The 9646-nt window shown below is 40.0% G+C and overlaps 1 long non-coding RNA gene across 2 annotated transcripts; it reads right to left on the reverse strand.

The window, feature by feature from the left end:
* Positions 1–2847: 2847 nt before the first annotated feature.
* LOC113355104 lies at positions 2848–9265 on the reverse strand. Of its 2 annotated transcripts, none has more exons than XR_003362115.1 (5): positions 9065–9265; positions 8478–8770; positions 7255–8167; positions 6316–7094; positions 2848–3040 (listed from the first exon to the last, which is right to left on the reverse strand). It is a non-coding gene; the product is annotated as an uncharacterized LOC113355104 (long non-coding RNA). The 2 variants fall into 2 exon arrangements; XR_003362114.1 differs by lacking the exon at positions 2848–3040 and adding an exon at positions 4145–4276.
* Positions 9266–9646: the final 381 nt, after the last annotated feature.

Here is a 9646-nt window from a genome sequence, read left to right on the forward strand (position 1 = left end):
TAAACTCAAATTTTGTACCTGATGAAATTTGTAAAATCAAACCCTAATAACCGCACCAAATTGAGAAATCAACCAATAATCAAAAAAAGATTAAAACCCAATGAAGAGAATAAACCAAATCAACAAAAAGAAAATAAAAAAAATTTAAAACTCAAATTTTGTACCTGTGAAGTTTGGTAAATCAATCCCTAATAACCGCACCAAATTGAGAAATCAACCTGAAATCAACCAATAATTGAAAAATGATTAAAACCCAGTGAATAGAATCAACTAAATCAACAAATAAATTTATAAGAAAAGAAAATAAACAGAACTTGAATTGAAACCTAACTGTACCTGATGTTGTTTGAAAAATCAAACCCTAACTTCACAAGATTCAGAGATGTGGAAGGCTTATCGAGTATCTATTAGATTTTCAGATGAATAAATTCATGGTGGACTCTGGTTCGTGGTGGTGTTCATAGAGAAGGCGTTTTCTGCTGCGGCTATAGGGTTTGGGTGAAGTAAACGAAGTGAAGAGAGAGAAAGATAACGAGATATATATAGGCTCAGAAACTACCAGATTTAAATCACTGGCTGAGGGTCGTCGAACCGGTAGTTCCATGATGGAAAATTGTAAATAAAATTTCTAATTCAGAGACAGCTTATTAAGCTCTCGGAATTTTTCCTTGTTTTTACCAAACTAGAGACGGCTATCTTTGGTCAAAGATCTAACTACAATCAATGAGGGTCTCTGATGTGGGTTGCTAAATACCCATTTTCCTCTAGTGAAGATACGCTACCTATGGACTTGAAGCAAGCCAGAAACATACAATCAAAGGCAGGGAGGTATGATCTTCGTGGAGGAGTATTGTACAAAAAATACTTTCTCGGACCACTACTACGATGTCTATCAAGAGAGGAGGGGAATCATATTTTGAAAGATATCCATTATGGGGATGCAAGTAACCACAGCGGAATGACATCACTGGCGGATAAAGCAAAAATGCAGGGATACTACTGGCCACAGATGATCCGAGACGCCGTTAGGATGTCCAGAAGATGTGAAGAATAGCTGTGGTTTGATAAGAAGATTCATGCTCCTGTAACAAAGCTGAATTCTGTAGATAGTCCATGGTCATTTTCAAAATGGGGCATAGACATCGTAGGCCCCCTGATCGAAGGGTCAGGGAAAAGGCGATTCTTGATCGTAGCCACTGACTACTTCAGAAAGTGGGTGGAGGCCAAAGCCCTAGCTAGAATCCGAGACGTGGATGTATTCACATTCATCTTTCAGAACATCATTTGTAGGTTTGGCATCCCCGCAGAAATTGTCTCTGACAATGGCAAGCAATTACAAGGGAAAAACATAGATATGCTCTTCGATACTTTCAAAATTAGGAAGAACAAGTCAACCCCCATTTACCCCCAGAGTAACGGCCAGGCAGAGGCTACAAACAAGACCATTGGTCTTATTCTCAAGAAACAATTGGATGAACACAAAGGATGATGGTGTGAACAATTACAGAACGTGCTATGGGCGTACCGAACAACACGAAGATCCGCCACAGGTGAATCACTGTTCGTCCTCACTTACGGAGCCGAAGCAGTCATCCCGACAGAAATCATCATGCCAACTACAAAAATCGAAGCCTGGAGAAGAATCTCACAACATATATGATGCTGGAAAGGCTCGATGATCTAGAAGAAATGACGGAGATAGCATTACAAAGAATGGAAAACTACCAACGAAGGCTAGCCATAGAATACAACAAGAAAGTTAAGATTAGGAACTTTGTAGAAGGACAGTATGTGCTGAGAACCATACCACAATACCAACGAGAGAAAAAGTGGGGCAAGTTAGCACCATCATGGGGGGCCGTTTATAATACATGACATCGCCGGAAATGGATCTTACTACATGCGTAATATGAAAGGAGAAGTCCTCAGACACCCATGGAACGCTAAATACCTCAAGCCATACTATCCGTAAAGCAGCGCAGTTCTGCACCTGCGTGAAGAGTACCAGAAGAAGAAGACAGCGTACCCGCTCGACGTGTTTCTATCTCTGGACGAGGAATAGCATACCTCACCTCATCAGTTAAACAAAACTTTTTTCAAAATTACTCTATTGGGGAAAGTATCAATATACAATCTCCCGGGACTCCCCTATCAGCGTCTATAAGTGTACGACCATGTGGAAGGCTTCCAGCAGAAAGAGATACTCAAACAATCAACAAGGCAGCGGTTCAGCGGAATGGGTGCCTGTAAATATTTTTTACCGCATCACATATCCGGGAACGCTGCATCAACCCCCACCGTCTGGTGATCATATGACCAATGGTTAGCCAGCGGGGTGACAGGTCCAAAGTCAATAACAAAGGTGCATACCTTCGTTACTACTGTCAAACACTTTTTATTATCTAATTTTGAATATTTACTTAGTCGTTGCCTAAAAATCGAATAAATTAAGAATGCAGGTAAAGCAGAGTTGTACATATCCAAATAAACGATGATCCATTCCAGAAAAGTTGATTACAAGCTCCGGAAGTTAAGCAAGGGATAAACAAAAGTAGAACAAGATGCACAAAAAATGGCCCAAAGCCAAGTAATCAACAAAGATCAACTTTCTATAACAAACACAAAAACTTACTTCCCCTCTGGAGGCTCGGCGCGATCAACAGGATTCTTTGGTTGAGACGAAGGGACGCTTCCCCCCGAAGAAGGACCTGGGGAGCTAGCCAAAGGCTCAGGCATAGGACGACGAGGATACTTCTTAACAATATTATATTCCTTCAGAAGGTTTTGTTCGATCTTGGTTAAAATCTTGTTAATCTCCTCGGCCAGCTGAAACGAGCCTTATGAGTAATCATGGTAGCTTTGAGCTCGGATTGCGACAACAGAGATGTCAAGCGGGCCACCTCCTGGGCTGCTTCCTTCGCCGCTGCATCCCTAGATCCATCCAGCCCTTCGAAATACTTGGTTTGACCCTCCTGGTACACTAGGGAAGATTGAGCCTTTTCAAGTTTCTCATTTGCGAGGTTAAGCTGTCCCTCGAGCTCTGAAAAAGAAAACACAAAAGGGTTAGAAGGATAGAGTCACAGAACCACTCACAACCCAATAAGTGTATACATTCTACTCTAGTCGAAGCTATCTCATATCATTAACTACAGTGTCCCGGGCTTCGTCAAGAAAATCATACTCCTCTGAAATTTTCTTATAATCCAACTGAAGAGTAGTAAGAGAAAACTGACACTCGAGCAGAAATATCCGATCCAGATGTTGAACCAGAGCTGTATGAGGCTATCTTAAAACATATGATACATATGCCGTGTTCATTGTCAGTTGATAGTGTATGTAAAAAAAACGGAAGTCCAAGAAACGGTTTCCGAAGCAATTTGCACCCGCAAAGGCGTTCATATCCAGTCTATAGAAGGCGTGATGATGGTAGAGAAGTTACACTCCGCAATGGGAAAGTGGTGAAATTTGTCCCACAAAGAGCTGTATCACTATCCACAATCATAATTTTAGGAAGTTACACTCCGCAATGGGAAAGTGGGAAAGTTACCATAATGTAGAATGTTAGAACTTGTCAGCTTCAAATACTGAATTCAACGAGAATCAAGTCATAAATTGGCACAGAAGTTTCATTTGCACCAAAACAGGAAAGAATAAATCCTGGCGTTCCAATACATAAAAATGATTGAGAGGATCCCATTTCAGTGAATAAAAGCTAAGATTTTAAAGAAGGAATTCGTTAGGAATAATCAAAGGAAGAAGGAAATTAAAAACCCCAGTTTTATTAGATTGTGATTTGGGAATTGATCATCTTCAACATACAGACAATTGATCATCTAAACCACAACATGGGTCGGTTCAAGCAGTTGCTTAGGAAATTAGGATTTTTTGACTAAAGTTATTAACTGAATATATATGAATATCCTTGTGACGACTCAACAACCTAAAAGCTTGCGTTTTATACCGAGAGTTTGGATTCCAGAGGCGTTCGGGTATTACCAGAATTCATTAACGACTCTGGGTGAATTAGGAAAAAGAGTCATCACTGTTCAACACAACACCTTGACGATTTTTCATTCCCTGCAAAAGTTGCAGGTTTGGGTCGTCATTGATAGTGTCAATAAAATGACAGTAAAGACCCTCGCTCTCTCTGAGTAGTTCCATAGTGACCATGAATCGAAAAACTGAGCTATCTTTAAAGACCCTAAACGAACTTTAAAGATGACAAGTGCCTTGACCAATTTCTTTCCTCCCCTGCGCAGAACTCTCATGATTTGGCCTGGAAATCATATTTTCATATTAGGAAATAAAAGGAATTATAACTTAAAACGGATTAACCATTATAAAAGGACGAACTAAACTCAAGGAATAACCATCAAAAACAATCAAGAATTGGATATAACCATCAAAGCCAATCAAGATTCAAGAATGGGATAATATTTAACATACAATTCATCAAGCATTACAAAACTCATTGTGATTTGGGAATTGATCATATTCAACATACAATTCATCATCTAAACCAGAAGATGGGTCGGTTCAAACAGTTGATTAGGAAATTAGGTTTTTTGGATTCTATTTCTTCACGAATTGTTTCAGCAGCAATTTCACATTCATCTTCAACTTCTTCGTTGATTGTGCACTCATTGCAAAATAAGCTGATTTCTTCTGCTGCTTCTTCAACTTCTTGTTTGCCCAGAGTAATCCATCTCCCTTCATCACCTTCGTCATCATTTTCAACAACTTTGGCGATTTCTACGGTGCCAAGTAAGTTGGTTTCTTCTTCTGCTTCTTCTTCAACTTCTTCTTTGCCCAGAGTTATCTACTTCCCTCCATCTCCATCTACGTCAACTTCATCTTCTTTGATTACTACATCATCTTCATCTTCTTCACCTACATCATATTACTATCCATATGATTCGTATTCTTCATACGAATACACTCAAATATTCAAAACCAAGTTTCCTCGTGTCGTCAAGATAAATGAACAACTGAGTTATCTTTTCTTAACTCGGAAATCCAACCCAATAACAGCCCTAACCGGGTCGACCCCGTTACATGACAAACGATATGGTGGCAGCCGGTACGCCTTCAAGAGTATTCTGTATCTAACCAAGCCACCGTTTTGGCTGCCACCTCTGGTATTAAATGATTCTAACCGGGATTTCGTCATCCGAAGCAGATCTGCAAGTAAAGGTTGGTTTCGATTGACAGCAGATGCGAGTCTCAAATATGAAGGAAAGACTCTCATCATTGAGAGAGCCGGTGGTGGAGAATCCTGTTTGTTTTGGAGAAATCATGTTCCCGAAACATCTGCAGTATGACATAAGGGGGTTCAAGTTGTTGATCTTAGCATTCGCTTTAAAATCGATTGGTCATAGAATGTGGTTTCCGCTTGAAGTGTCATCCGACAACGCTTTCATCATCGAGATGTTGAGGAGTGACGCGCTATGTGAACGTAGGCATAGATTGCAGTCTCTTTACGATACCAATCTATACGACAAGGAATTACTATGGATTTACCAGAAGATAATGCTCACAATCGAGGCTCAATTGATTGTCTCACCTGCAAAGGAATCCGGGGAAAGATGGGGCTGGAAGGATGTTCTGTTCACACCTCTGCCTAGGGAGGCAAACTATGCAGCCGATTACCTGGCAAATACAATTCAAGTAGCTGGAGATTGGGTTATCACTGTTCCTGGGCCAGGTCGCAGGTATATTAAACGTCAGCACATACATGAGCTACTACTGGAGATCTTGGATAGAGATGTTTACAGTGGATTCATCCATTTACCAGTGCCTGGAAGGAAGACCCGTGCCGATTTGAAGGTATTGTCTGTCCTAGCACGAAAATTTAGGCGTTCTATCGATTACTGCTCTTCCTGTGGTTATATGATAGTACTCTACTAGTCTGCGCATACTACTGTCATGTATTGTTGGTCTTCCTATTCCCATTGTAAAATAAACAAAAACGAAAATGCTGAAATTTCTTATCTACTATAGTTATCTGTTTGCTCTTAACAGCTTTATGTATAGCTTCAAAAATGAATATGAAGGCTACTGCACACAATGGAGATACTATGCATAGGCAGAATTTGTATAACAAAAAAGGAAATAGCAATGAAAATTGTCAGTTTCAAAAGACATTGTCTATTTCAATTGGTCAATTGATTAATTTCAAAATTATCCCCATCATGTAGCATGTAAGAATTTGACCTAAGAGCGTCCAAGTACTTTTTTACTCAGTCTCCAGTCATGGAGTTAGAGACGCAAGAAGAAGTAAAACGGAAGACCAAAAGCTGATATTGAGAAGATTACCTGAGCTAATAAATTGTCTCTGAGAAACCTCCCCAAGGTCTTGCCAAATCTGCCATAGTATTTCATACGCAAGAGATGAGCCCGTTCACAAACGGTTCCTTTCCAGACATTCCGGATTGACAATGAAACCAAGATGCTTTGATGGTCCGAAAGTGATTGAGGAAAATCTTGTTTGGAAGATCCTGGCTAGTCAAGGTGATTACGAGGTCTTGCTGAAAAGATGTTGACCTAAATGTGGCTGTTTCATTTATCATTAGCTTCTTTCCCCACCCCCCACCCAACAACTCAGCATTCTTAGCAAGAGGATTACCACCAATTCCCAGGCAAATGTTAAATGCAGAGGCATCGGTCTCCATAGAATCTAGAAATTCTGTTATATGTTTCATATGGGTGATATGGCTCATTTCGCAACGGACCAGAGACATAATTCGCCGGAGTAGGTCACAATGAAGAAGAAGAGGGATAAGCCATTAAGCTGGAGGTTACCTCTCTGTATTGAGAAGTGGGAAACTTGGACAAACCGGACGATTGGGCAAAAACCAAGCTTTTGCGGGGAGAGGCTGGAGAGGTTATTTCAGATTGTGAATCAATATTCGATGGAGAACCCTGAGGCTTGGAAGTGGTAGGAACAACCGCGAATCCAGGTATAGTAGACACTGACCTATCAATACTAGAAGGTTTATCGGGCCAGGCAATAGTTATGGGAGACTTCGGAGGAAGTTCTGGAAGAGATGCACCTTCATCAGCACGAAAAGAAGTCTCCAGTGCCAAGTGATATGCTGCAAAGACCCAAACTGGAAAACGTGTTAAACTATTTTCAGCCCATCGCCATTGGCGCCCTTTAAAGGAGAACAGGTAAATTACTCAGTCTCAAATCATGGAGTTGGAGACGCAAGAAGAAGTAAACAAAAGACCAAAAGCAGATATTAAGAAGATTACCTGAGCAAATAAATTGTCTCATAGAGACCTCCCCAAGGGCTTGTCAAAGCTGGCATGGTACTTGAAACGCAAGAAATGAGCCTGTTCACAAACAGCTCCTTTCCACACTACTCCAGATTGATGATGAAACCAAGATGCTTGATGGCCCGAAGGGAGTGGAGGAAAATCGTCTTTGGAAGGTCCTAGCTTGTCAAGGTGATTACAAGGTCTTTCTGTAAAGATGTTGACTTTATATGTGGTTGTTTCATTTATATCTTGTATAATATAACTACCTCGCCTTAGCAGTTGCATTACCCACAATCATTAGGTAATCGTATAGCTTCTTTGGGAACCAATAAATAATGCATCTTTCTTCCCAACAACTCAGCACTTTTAGCAAGTGGACTACCACCAATTCCCTATCAACTATTTGATGCAGAAGCATCGGTATCCATAGAATCTCGAAATTCTGCTTAATGTTTCACCTCAGATGGACAATATGGCTAATTTCGGACCAAACCAGAGACATAATTCGCTGGAGTAGGTAGAACGAAGAAGAAGAAGAGGGATATGCCATTAAGCTGCAGGTCACCTCTGTGTATTGACAAGCGGGGAATTTAGACAAACCGGAAGATTGGCCAAAATCCAAGTTTTGATTGCAGATAGCGCCTGGGGAGGTTATCTCGGATGAGACTAGGTTTGGATGTGGTAGGGACAACCGCGAATCCAGGTATAGTAGATATTGACATTTAATACTGGATGGTTTATCGGGCAAGGCGCCAATTATGAGAGACTTCAATGGATGTTATGGAAGAGAGCCATTTTCATCAGCAAGAAAAGAAGTCTCCAATGAAAGTGATACGCTGCAAAGACGCAAACTGGAGAACGTGTTTAACTTTTTTCAGCTCATCGCCATGATGCACTTTAGAAAGATCTGAAAATAAAATTTCCACTCGAATCATACACAATTTTCAGTGAATAGAAGCTAACATATTTAAGAAATTCAAAAACAATCATCCTAGAGGCATGAATGGGAAAACTGATGCACACATCAAAGAAAAATTCCAGCTCCATATTGAGTTTTCAAAAGAAAAAAAAGAAAAAAATCTATCATTAATCCTGATCAAAGGTACATGCACTTAGATGTGTTATGCTAAAGTTACAGATTTCAATGAAGTCTACAAGACCCAAACAATATTCCAATGAATTAGGAAAATTGAACTGTAATAAGTTACAGAACTTACTGTACAACCCAATGGGTCGAGGCACCCATCAACGAACATAAGTGTCTTCACCAATTCTTTTCCTCCCTGCCCAGCACTCCCATGTGCTTCAAGGAACTTCTCCAGATGGAATGCTTCACAATAACCCGGCTTTTGAGACAAAAGATGATCCACCGAAGGAACTATTTGTGCAGCGCTTTATATGCTCTAACAGAGGCCTCTTGATATTGACATAAAGAGATATGCTCAACCAATAAGACATTAGGATGATAAGCAACTATCTTTGCTACTGCCATCTTCAAATGACCCCTTTCCTATACAAAAAAAAAAAGTGAGAAAGTAGGAAGAAAAATTCAAGGAAATATTTGGCTTTGGCGAGTAGCCTTAAACCACAAATCTAAGGATCTGCGAATTTACAACAAGTGTCTGAAAAATGTTAAATCTCATTTACTTAAAAATGTTAAATCTCAAACTAATCGTTGTTTTCAGTAGTTAAAAATGTTAAAATTACATTACCAAATTCTACCAGAAGCATCTCACAATCCAAAATCAAAATTCACATCAAAGGAAAAAAAAAATCAAAAATCACCACAAATCAAATTCAATACCTGGTTTATTAGATAGGCGTATGTTGATCTGTACTTGTCTTCTTAGATCTTCAAATTTCATTTGGCTATCATTGATTTACAAGCATATTTCTCTTGCAGCTGGTAGGCGTACGTTGAGATCGATTAATCCTCCTGAGGTACATGTATGCAGTTAGTTTCCCATTTCAGACGGCGGTGGTGGAAAAGAATTTCGGGTGAGAAGAGGATAAGTCAAGGGTAGGGAGAGAAAGTAAAGTAGCCGTAGATGTAAACGATGGTAGATGAACTGAAATTACTCAATTACCCCTTAGAAAGCAGGTGCTGACCTTAAGGACCGTGTGGGTGGGTGAGGTCTTGGCTCAAGTTTGCTATCTCAACATCGCCCCACACCAAATATTCCTCAGTTTCTGGAAAAGTGATATTTTTGTTTTCTCGATTCCTTGTAATAAAAACGTGAAAGTATCATTTTCCTGTAACGAGGTAGTATTGTTCTTTAGCATAGGGCTGCAAATATTGCTTACACGCCTAAGCATGTCTATACCCGTAGGATGTGATAATTACTCATATTTAAGCATGTCAAATTATAGTCCTTCCGAATCGTAT

Source organism: Papaver somniferum, chromosome 3 (assembly GCF_003573695.1).
Source record: "Papaver somniferum cultivar HN1 chromosome 3, ASM357369v1, whole genome shotgun sequence".
In the NCBI taxonomy this organism is placed as follows: domain Eukaryota; kingdom Viridiplantae; phylum Streptophyta; class Magnoliopsida; order Ranunculales; family Papaveraceae; genus Papaver; species Papaver somniferum.